The sequence below is a fragment of the Schistocerca cancellata genome, chromosome 3, assembly GCF_023864275.1.
Source record: "Schistocerca cancellata isolate TAMUIC-IGC-003103 chromosome 3, iqSchCanc2.1, whole genome shotgun sequence".
Classification (NCBI taxonomy): Eukaryota; Metazoa; Arthropoda; class Insecta; order Orthoptera; family Acrididae; genus Schistocerca; species Schistocerca cancellata.
The window spans coordinates 613,617,544-613,629,367 of record NC_064628.1 but is presented as its reverse complement, the minus strand read 5'-3'; the positions used below and the strand labels follow the sequence as shown (position 1 = coordinate 613,629,367).

The 11,824-nt window shown below is 43.6% G+C and overlaps 1 non-coding gene across 1 annotated transcript; it reads left to right on the top strand.

Moving 5' to 3' along the window:
* The first annotated feature begins 11,480 nt into the window (after positions 1–11,480).
* Positions 11,481–11,555, top strand: Trnas-uga (transfer RNA serine (anticodon UGA)). The gene has a single exon. It is a non-coding gene; the product is annotated as a tRNA-Ser (tRNA).
* Positions 11,556–11,824: the final 269 nt, after the last annotated feature.

Below are 11,824 nucleotides of genomic sequence, written 5' to 3'. Positions count from 1 at the left end.
GCTAAAACAGACCCTGAGAAAGGAAATGTTATACAATAGTGTCCTGTAATAAGTTCAGTTTACTTTCCTTTCTCGAAATCAATTTTAACTACGACCGTTAGACAAACTGTTACGCCCTTATTTATTATTTCTACTTATTTGTGTAATTTAAACAAAAATGTGCTGCTTTTTTCTTCCGCACAATCGCTTTTAACAGGTAACAGGAAAGTTGTATTCATGGCTTATTGGCTTATGATTTGAATCCTACTACGGAATCTGAGTAATGTGATACCTGGTAAGCGTATCCGTTCGCGGATTAAAACTATGTAAAATATATCGTTGAAGCTACTATCATCATAGATCCAGCAGCTGGAGAGGATTCTCTCATACCTCTTATAACAATGATCGCAAAGATTTATTTTAATCGTCATCATTATCCAGTTGGGGCTTCTTATTGCAATAACATTAAATGAGGCTCAAGAATACAGAGAATGGACGAAGAGGAGATGGATCGAGAAATGGGGAGAGGATATGGACAGAGAGACGTGAAGGTCAATGAGAGGTGGAAGACGCTGAGGGACAGAGAGAGGTGGGAGCGGAGGGAATAGCTTAGAATGGGGGAAGAAGAAATTTGATGGAGAGAGAAGGAGAAGATGGAGAGAGAGAGGTCGGAGTAGGAGATGAGCAGAAAGGGGGGGGGTGATAAACAGTGATGGGATTGAGGAGATGATGGATGAAAAGAGGAGGGACCAGAAGATTCGTAGTGAGAGTGTGGTGAAGAAGATTAGGACCTCCTATTATCTGCGGTTGTGAAACATTGGTGGGTTCGCTATACGATTAAAATATATATCTGCATACATTCTACATCTGCTCCCATACGACCGGATAGATTGCAACCATACTTTGCATACATACCACTTACAATCTGGAAAGAATCACTGTAGAACTAGGAACCCCCTACCTCTCACAACGATGGGGAGAGAAATATGTTGTGTGTAAATTACTCATTACTTATATTATTTGTAGAAAAGTATCATATATTAACATCGCTAGAGATATTGGTAGGGATTAGAAGCCGAGACGAGTAAAATACACTCCTGGAAATGGAAAAAAGAACACATTCACACCGGTGTGTCAGACCCACCATACTTGCTCCGGACACTGCGAGAGGGCTGTACAAGCAATGATCACACGCACGGCACAGCGGACACACCAGGAACCGCGGTGTTGGCCGTCGAATGGCGCTAGCTGCGCAGCATTTGTGCACCGCCGCTCTCAGTGTCAGCCAGTTTGCCGTGGCATACGGAGCTCCATCGCAGTCTTTAACACTGGTAGCATGCCGCGACAGCGTGGACGTGAACCGTATGTGCAGTTGACGGACTTTGAGCGAGGGCGTATAGTGGGCATGCGGGAGGCCGGGTGGACGTACCGCCGAATTGCTCAACACGTGGGGCGTGAGGTCTCCACAGTACATCGATGTTGTCGCCAGTGGTCGGCGGAAGGTGCACGTGCCCGTCGACCTGGGACCGGACCGCAGCGACGCACGGATGCACGCCAAGACCGTAGGATCCTACGCAGTGCCGTAGGGGACCGCACCGCCACTTCCCAGCAAATTAGGGACACTGTTGCTCCTGGGGTATCGGCGAGGACCATTCGCAACCGTCTCCATGAAGCTGGGCTACGGTCCCGCACACCGTTAGGCCGTCTTCCGCTCACGCCCCAACATCGTGCAGCCCGCCTCCAGTGGTGTCGCGACAGGCGTGAATGGAGGGACGAATGGAGACGTGTCGTTTTCAGCGATGAGAGTCGCTTCTGCCTTGGTGCCAATGACGGTCGTATGCGTGTTTGGCGCCGAGCAGGTGAGCGCCACAATCAGGACTGCATGCGACCGAGGCACACAGGGCCAACACCCGGCATCATGGTGTGGGGAGCGATCTCCTACACTGGCCGTACACCACTGGTGATCGTCGAGGGGACACTGAATAGTGCACGGTACATCCAAACCGTCATCGAACCCATCGTTCTACCATTCCTAGACCGGCAAGGGAACTTGCTGTTCCAACAGGACAATGCACGTCCGCATGTATCCCGTGCCACCCAACGTGCTCTAGAAGGTGTAAGTCAACTACCCTGGCCAGCAAGATCTCCGGATCTGTCCCCCATTGAGCATGTTTGGGACTGGATGAAGCGTCGTCTCACGCGGTCTGCACGTCCAGCACGAACGCTGGTCCAACTGAGGCGCCAGGTGGAAATGGCATGGCAAGCCGTTCCACAGGACTACATCCAGCATCTCTACGATCGTCTCCATGGGAGAATAGCAGCCTGCATTGCTGCGAAAGGTGGATATACACTGTACTAGTGCCGACATTGTGCATGCTCTGTTGCCTGTGTTTATGTGCCTGTGGTTCTGTCAGTGTGATCATGTGATGTATCTGACCCCAGGAATGTGTCAATAAAGTTTCCCCTTCCTGGGACAATGAATTCACGGTGTTCTTATTTCAATTTCCAGGAGTGTAGTTCCAGAACTACCGATACTGGTATCGAATCTAAATTTTGAAGTAGTTAGTCTCAATCATGAATGTCCGGAAGAAGTTACACTGCTAGGGGTGCGGTGCACAGAGAGCGACAAATCACAAGATTTCTGTAATGCCGGGAGTAATTTCTGCCACATTTGGCACACTCATCTCCTGCTATCCGGAGAAAAGTATGGTGACAGTAAGACACTTCCAGCACCCCTGTGGCTGAGGATAGGGTTGAATAGGAATGACATAAACCCATACCAGAAGAGCCACTGGAGCATAATCAACAAATAATACAGGAATCATTGTTAGTGTAAAAATACTGTTGGGATAATATCCCCTGCTGCAGCTAGGGATGGAGTTGGAGATAAGAAGGCGTGTAATATGACTGTGATCGAAAACGGCTTTAGCTTGACTTGAATTCCACTTAAGTATGAAAATCAATTTGTTTCTTACTTGTGTTGTTCACTAACTACCCACGCCGCGAGATTCTGTGCCAGTAATCATGCTATACGGCTAAGTACCTATGGTACATTTAATGTTCGTGTCAAATGTTCTAAGGCAGAGAAAAATAAGACAACTGTGAACAAAAGTTCTTTTCCTCGAAATGACGGTCAGTTACTTTAGCCGGTAAGCCTAAAAAGAGATGAAAGTCTCACAGTTCTTACGGAAAGGAACAAATACGAAACTATTGCGAAGAAATGAAACGGATTATCAACGACACCGTCCATTTCTGGATATGCTGCAACATGTTACTACAACGCGGCTGATGACTCTGTAGACCAACGGAACGTGACTTACAAAAAAGTAATTTAAGTAGACGTGAAATTTATATACTCTATGTGATCAAAAGTATCCGGACAGCTTACTGAAAATGGCTTAAAAGTTCGTTGCGCCCTACATAGGTAATGCTTTAATTCAATATGGTGTTCGCGCACCCTTAGCTTCAGGACAGCTTCCACTCTCACAGGCATACGTTCAGTCAGTCACTGGAAGGTTTCAAGTGAATGGCAGCCCATTCGTCACAGAGTGCTGGTCCGAGGAGAGGTATGGATATTGCTCGGTGAGGCCTGGCATGAAGTCGGCGTTACAAACATCGCAAAGGTATTCTATAGGCTTCAGGTCAAGACTCCGCGCAGGTCAGTCCATTACAGAAATCATTATTTATTTATTTACTTACACGTCAAGTTCTGTAGGACCAAATTGAGGCCAAATCTCCAAAGTCATGGAACGTGTGAGTACATGAAATTACAACATAAAAGTAATAACAGGTAAAGATAAAATGTTTATGAACTCGAAAAAAGGCAATTCATAAGTTTAAGTAAACGCAATCAACAATACAATAAGAATCAGCTTAATTTTTCAATGACCTCCTAGACAGATTAGAAGGAATGACCCATGAGGAAAACTTCAGTTCCGATTTGGAAGCGCGTGGAATACTATTAAGATTTTTGAATTTGAATGGTACCTTATTGAAAATGGATACAGCAATATACTGCGCACCTTCCTGCACAAGAGTTAAGGAAGTACGATCAAATGCAGGTTTGATTCCTGTAGAGTATTAACTGAGTGGAAGCTGCTTATTCTTGGGAATAATCTAATATTGTCAACAAGAAATGATAGTATGGAATATAGGCCAATATCAAATTATCCAGACTCGTGAACAGGTGTCGAGAAGATGTTTGTGAACTTACACCACTTATTGCCCGAACCGCCCGTTTCTGAGCCAAAAATATCGTTTTAGATTGCGAAGAGTTACTCCAAAATATAAAACCATACGACATAAGTGATTGAAAATAAGCATAGTAGGCCAATTTTCATGTCGAGCGATCACTCACTTCACATAGCGTTCGAATACTAAAAGTGGCAGAATTAAGTCTTTGAACAAGATCCTGAACGTTGGCTTTCCACAACAGTTTACTATCTATCTGAACACCTAGAAATTTGAACTGTTCAGTTTTACTAATCATATGCCCATTCTGTGAAATTAAAACGTCACGTTTAGTCGAATTGTGTGTTAGAAACTGTAAAAACTGAGACTTTCTGTGATTTAGCGTTAGTTTAAATTATACAAGCCATGAACTTAAGTCATGTACTGCACTTTATGAAACCGAGCCAATGGCGCACGCAACATCTCTTACTACCAAGCTTGCTTACTTACTATCACCAGCAAACAGAATTTTTTTAGAGCTACCTGTAATACTAGAGGGCCAATCATCTATACAAATAAGGAAAAGGAGTGAGCCAACACTGATCCTCGGTGCACCCACCACTTGATTGTTCCCCACTGAGACCCCACATCGCTGCCATTCTCAACACTGTGACTAATGACGTTTTGCTGTCTGTTGTTAAAGCAAGAGGTGAACAAACTGTGAGCTACCCCCCGTATTCTGTAATGGTCCAACTTCTGGAGCAATATTTTGTGATCAACACAATCAAACGCCTTAGTTATATAAAAATAAAAAATATTCCTAGCGCTAGAAACCTTTTGTTTAACCCATCCATTACCTCACAGAGAAAAGAGAATTTAGCATTTCCAGTTGTTAAACGACTTCTAAAGCCAACTGTACATTCGGTAGCAAAACGTGTGATATAAAATGATCAATTATCCTTACATACACAGTCTTTTCAATAACTTTAGTAGACACTGATGGCATAGAAATAGGTCTACAACTGTCTACATTATCTCTTTCTCCATTTTCGTAAAGCGGCTTTAGTATTGAGCACATTAATCGTTTAGGAAACTACCATTCCTATAAGAAAAACTACAAATATGGCTAAATACAGGGCTAACATGTGCAGCACAGTACTTTAATATTCTGCTAGGCACTCCATCGTATCCATCAGAGTCCTTAGTGTTCAGTGATTTAATTATTGACTCAATCTCCCCCTTGTGTGTATTTCAGACATCAATTTCGGAAAGGCATTTGCCAAGAAAGTTACATGTTTTCCGGTAGAAACTAAATTTTTATTTAATTCACCAGCAATGCTCAGAAAGTGGTTGTTAAATACTGTACATGTATCTCATTTACCAGTAACAGCATAAATTTTACTACGAACTGACTTTTGTAACATCCATGTGATAAATTTTGGCCTACAGTGCGACGAGAGGAAATTATGCCTCTAACAGTTATAAACATTATGTATTCGACGTATGAAAAAACAGTGAAAACTTATAAATATTAATTATTTATTTAATATTCTATGATGTAATTAGACATATCGATGTGTATAATACAAAGACAATGATAACTGTAAATTCCTTTTATGATCTGCGTTTGCCTAATTCATAAATTTCGGGCGTATTATAGTATTTGAGAGTCGTAGCATCGCGTTTTAATACCTGAATAGTGTAAATTCGCGTTGTTGTCTGTCTTCTGTTTTTGTTTTGAATGTCCAGTGTCGGTTGGTCACAGTCAGTGTGCTCCCTGCCGCCGTTGGATAAGCAGCCGCAGCAGCAAGTCGTATACTCCTAGCTCACTCATTTGTTACATAGTTTAATTCTTAATTTCTTTGCGTATTTTTGGTACTTGCATTGTTTAATTCATAAATTTCGGGCGTATTATAGTATTTGAGAGTTGTAGCATCGCGTTTTAGTACCTGAATAGTGTAAAATCGCGTAGTCTCCTTCTGCCGACGAGCAGTGTGTCAGCAGTGCGCAAGTAGCAGCTTTACTGCATTTACTAGGCAATCTTGTATTTTAATAACCGTTTAAATTTTGTGTCGATTTGTTTGCGCTCTCTGTAGATTAGTTCAGACGTTCTTTGCACAACAGTTTTTAGCATGGATAGGGACTGGAACTGCTGTGTTCGGATGCAGGCTGACTTGGCATCCCTGCGCTCCCAGCTTCAGGCAGTGTTGGCTTCGGTCACACAGCTTGGGGCTGTAGCCAATGGCATCACTGTGGGGGTCCGGATGGGGGTTTGTCGGGGACGGTCAGCTCGTCCCACGCATCCCCCGATCGGACTACGACTGTGGTTGCCCGGGATACTGCCCGCATTGAGGCTGATCCCTCACCTGTGGTAGAGTGGGAGGTCATTTCAAGATGTGGCAGGGGGCGAAAGACATTCCGGGGGGCTGAACGGAAGACCTCTCCAGTTTGTCTGACGAACTGATTTCAGGCTCTGTCTCAGGCTGATACCGATCTTTGGCCTGACATGGCTGCTTGTCCTGTTCCAGAGGTTGCCCCTCAGTCTGCAAGATCCGGGCGGTCGCAGAGGGTGGGCTTACTGGTAGTTGGGAGCTCCAACGTCAGGCGCGTAATGGGGCCCCTTAGGGATATGGCAGCAAGGGAGGGGAAGAAAACCAAAGTGCACTCCGTGTGCATACCGGGGGGAGTCATTCCATATGTGGAAAGGGTCCTTCCGGATGCCATGAAGGGTACAGGGTGCACCCATCTGCAGGTGGTCGCTCATGTCGGCACCAATGATGTGTGTTGCTATGGATCGGAGGAAATCCTCTCTGGCTTCCGGCGGCTATCTGATTTGGTGAAGACTGCCAGTCTCGCTAGCGGGATGAAAGCAGAGCTCACCATCTGCAGCATCGTCGACAGGACTGACTGCGGACATTTGGTACAGAGCCGAGTGGAGGATCTGAATCAGAGGCTGAGACGGTTCTGCGACCGTGTGGGCTGCAGATTCCTCGACTTGCGCCAAAGGGTGGTGGGGTTTCGGGTTCCGCTGGATAGGTCAGGAGTCCACTACACGCAACAGGCGGCTACACGGGTAGCAGGGGTTGTGTGGCGTGGGCTGGGCGGTTTTTTAGGTTAGATGGCCTCGGGCAAGTACAGAAAGGGCAACAGCCTCAACGGGTGCGGGGCAAAGTCAGGACATGCGGGGACCAAGCAGCAATCGGTATTGTAATTGTAAACTGTCGAAGCTGCGTTGGTAAAGTACCGGAACTTCAAGCGCTGATAGAAAGCACCGAAACTGAAATCGTTATAGGTACAGAAATCTGGCTGAAGCCAGAGATAAATTCTGCCGAAATTTTTACAAAGGTACAGACGGTGTTTAGAAAGGATAGATTGCAAGCAACCGGTGGTGGAGTGTTCGTCGCTGTTAGTAGTAGTTTATCCTGTAGTGAAGTAGAAATGGATAGTTCCTGTGAATTATTATGGGTGGAGGTTACACTCAATAACCGAGCTAGGTTAATAATTGGCTCCTTTTACCTACCTCCCGACTCAGCAGCATTAGTGGCAGAACAACTGAGAGAAAATTTGGAATACATTTCACATAAATTTTCTCAGCATGTTATAGTCTTAGGTGGAGATTTCAATTTACCAGATATAGACTGGGACACTCAGATGTTTAGAACGGGTGGTAGGGACAGAGCATCGAGTGACATTATACTGAGTGCACTATCCGAAAATTACCTCGAGCAATTAAACAGAGAACCGACTCGTGGAGATAACATCTTGGACTTACTGATAACAAACATACCCGAACTTTTCGACTCTGTATGTGCAGAACAGGGAATCAGTGATCATAAGACCGTTGCAGCATCCCTGAATATGGAAGTTAATAGGAATATAAAAAAAAGAGAGGAAGGTTTATCTGTTTAGCAAGAGTAATAGAAGGCAGATTTCAGACTACCTAACAGACCAAAACGAAAATTTCTGTTCCGACACTTACAATGTTGAGTGTTTATGGAAAGAGTTCAAGGCAATCGTAAAATGCGTTTTAGACAGGTATGTGCCGAGTAAAACTGTGAGGGACGGGAAAAACCCACCGTTGTTCAACAACAAAGTTAGGAAACTACTGCGAAAGCAAAGAGAGCTTCACTCCAAGTTTAAACACAGCCAAAACCTCTCAGACATACAGAAGCTAAACGACGTCAAAGTTAGCGTAAGGGGGGCTATGCGTGAAGCGTTCAGTGAATTCGAAAGTAAAATTCTATGTACCGACTTGACAGGAAATCCTAGGAAGTTCTGGTCTTACGTTAAATCAGTAAGTGGCTCGAGACAGCATATCCAGACACTCCGGGATCATGAAGGCATTGAAACAGAGGATGACACGCGTAAAGCTGAAATACTAAACACCTGTTTCCAAAGCTGTTTCACAGAGGAAGACCGCACTGTAGTTCCTTCTCTAAATCCTCGCACAAACGAAAAAATGGCTGACATCGAAATAAGTGTCCAAGGAATATAAAAGCAACTGGATTCACTCAACAGAGGAAAGTCCACTGGACCTGACGGGATACCAATTCGATTCTACACAGAGTACGCGAAAGAACTTGCCCCCCTTCTAACAGCCGTGTACCGCAAGTCTCTAGAGGAACGGAAGGTTCCAAATGATTGGAAAAGAGCACAGGTAGTCCCAGTCTTCAAGAAGGGTCGTCGAGCAGATGCGCAAAACTATAGACCAATATCTCTGACGCCGATCTGTTGTAGAATTTTAGAACATGTTTTTTGCTCGAGTATCATGTCGTTTTAGGAAACCCAGAATCTACTGTGTAGGAATCAACATGGATTCCGGAAACAGCGGCCATGTGAGACCCAACTCGCTTTATTTGTTCATGAGACCCAGAAAATATTAGATACAGGCTCCCAGGTAGATTCTATTTTTCTTGATTCCGGAAGGCGTTCGATACAGTTCCGCACTGTCGCCTGATAAAGTAAGAGCCTACGGAATATCAGACCAGCTGTGTGGCTGGATTGAAGAGTTTTTAGCAAACAGAACACAGCATGTTGTTCTCACTGGAGAGACGTCTACAGACTTTAAAGTAACCTCTGGCGTGCCACAGGGGAGTGTTATGGGACCATTGCTTTTCACAATGTATATAAATGACCTAGTAGATAGTGTCGGAAGTTCCATGCGGCTTTTCACGGATGATGCTGTAGTATACAGAGAAGTTGCAGCATTAGAAAATTGTAGCGAAATGCAGGAAGATCTGCAGCGGATAGGCACTTGGTGCAGGGAGTGGCAACTGACCCTTAACATAGACAAATGTAATGTATTGCGAATACATAGAAAGAAGGATCCTTCATTATGATTATATGATAGCGGAACAAACACTGGTAGCAGTTACTTCAGTAAAATATCTGGGAGTATGCGTGCGGAACGATTTGAATTGGAATGATCATATAAAATTAATTGTTGGTAAGGCGGGTACCAGGTTGAGATTCATTGGGAGAGTCCTTAGAAAATGTAGTCCATCAACAAAGGAGGTGGCTTACAAAACACTCGTTCGACCTATACTTGAGTATTGCTCATCAGTGTGGGATCCGTACCAGATCGGGTTGACGGAGGAGATAGAGAAGATCCAAAGAAGAGCGGCGCGTTTCGTCACAGGGTTATTTGGTAACCGTGATAGCGTTACGGAGATGTTTAACAAACTCAAGTGGCAGACTCTGCAAGAGAGGCGCTCTGCATCGCGGTGTAGCTTGCTGTCCAGGTTTCGAGAGGGTGCGTTTCTGGATGAGGTATCGAATATATTGCTTCCCGTTACTTATACGAATGCAAAATTAGAGAGATTAGAGCGCGCACGGAGGCTTTCAGACAGTCGTTCTTCCCGCGAACCATACGCGACTGGAACAGGAAAACGAGGTAATCACAGTGGCACGTAAGGTGCCCTCCGCCACACACCGTTGGGTGGCTTGCGGAGTATAAATGTAGATGTAGATTTAGATGTAGATGTAGATGTAGATGCCTTCCTTTGTTTTTACCTTTTATTGGTTGGCTTATGTAGATTGCGGACGCTTATCAAACTGAGGTCTGTTAAGAAATTGTAATTATTTGTTAATTATTACTTGAAAATAGAGTTCATTAATATTAGAAACATGAGTGAATAGTTATTTGTAAATTTAATTCCTCTCTCAGTAAGCTTTATCTGTGTTAATTATTTCTTTCCGCTGCAAGGAGCGCAGCCATTGATGATAGCGATTTGTATCGCATTTTTGTCTGCGTTTTCCTTAGAACGAATCAAATGTTTGCTTGATGCGGTCTAAATACTGCACAATATGAAAGTATAGTTTATAGCGTTTAATAAACATTTTAAATATTTACTTATTTGCTCTAACAATAGAAAGTCTCTATTAATTGTCTGCCGCCATCTTAACAATTATCACAGCGGCAAATTCCAATTACGCAACTCTACAGACATAAATGCTGAACGTAATACAAATGTGTAAAAATGAATATGTACCGGTGGTCCCGAACTCATTTTAATGAAAATAATTCGAATCAGATTGGTTCTTTAAAAACAGTGCTCATAGCACGATTGTTATAACAAACTTTTCTAGCTGATGTATGGAGCCGAAATTAATTACGCACGAGTTGCGAAGAATATTGTTTCAGGCAACATACGTCAGTGTTGTGCGCGGCTGATATTCTGTGGTTTTAATGATCATTTTGCTGAAGATAACTGTTTCAACCATAATCCATAGTTGTATAGAATCTGTTGTATGAACAGTGATTTAGTGACACTTACACAACTTACAGACAACACTTTAACACGACGTTAACTTGGAGTTCTTTAGCAACTTGATCAAATATTTATCCGGGAGAAAAATTATTTAGTAATTACTCAATGTAATAAAATAAGATTATCTTTTCCATTTACAAATTAGTTAAATACCAAACCTCTGAATAACACAGCGAACGCCACACTTTATATCATCACCTTGAGCTCCTGACCACACACTTCCTTCACAACTGACCAAATGGTTTCAATTTTATCCCGTGAATTTGCTATTCTTTTTGCATACCATATACTCTTTACTTTCCCGATAACATTTTTGAGCACCTTACAAGACTGTTTGTAATGGGCTGCTGTAGCTTTATTCTGACTACTTCTAACATTTTGATGTAATTCCCACTTTAGAATGAAATTTTCACTCTACAGCGGAGTGTGCGCTGATATGAAACTTCCTGGCAGATTAAAACTGTGTGCCGGACCGAGACTTGAACTCTGGACCTATGCCTTTCGCGGGCAAGTGCTCTACCAACTGGCAGAAGTAAAGCTGTGAGGACGGGGCGTGAGTCGTGCTTGGGTAGCTCAGTTGGTAGAGCACTTGCCCGTGAAAGGCAAAGGTCCCGAGTTCGAGTCTCGGTCCGGCACACGGTTTTAATCTGCCAGGAAGTATTAATTCCCACTTTGTTCTTCATGATATCATTATCCCACCAATCAGCCAATCCAGGCTGCCTATTACTGCTAGTACCCCGTTTAGAACTTTCTAATAGAAAGCAACTCTCAAAGAGCGTGAGAAATGTGTTAAGGAAAGCACTACATTTAACATATGTGTTACTGGCATTATGAACATCCTGCCACTCTTGTTCCACGACAAGGTTTAAAAAAACAGTCGATTGCTGTTGGATAGACTTTCCTAC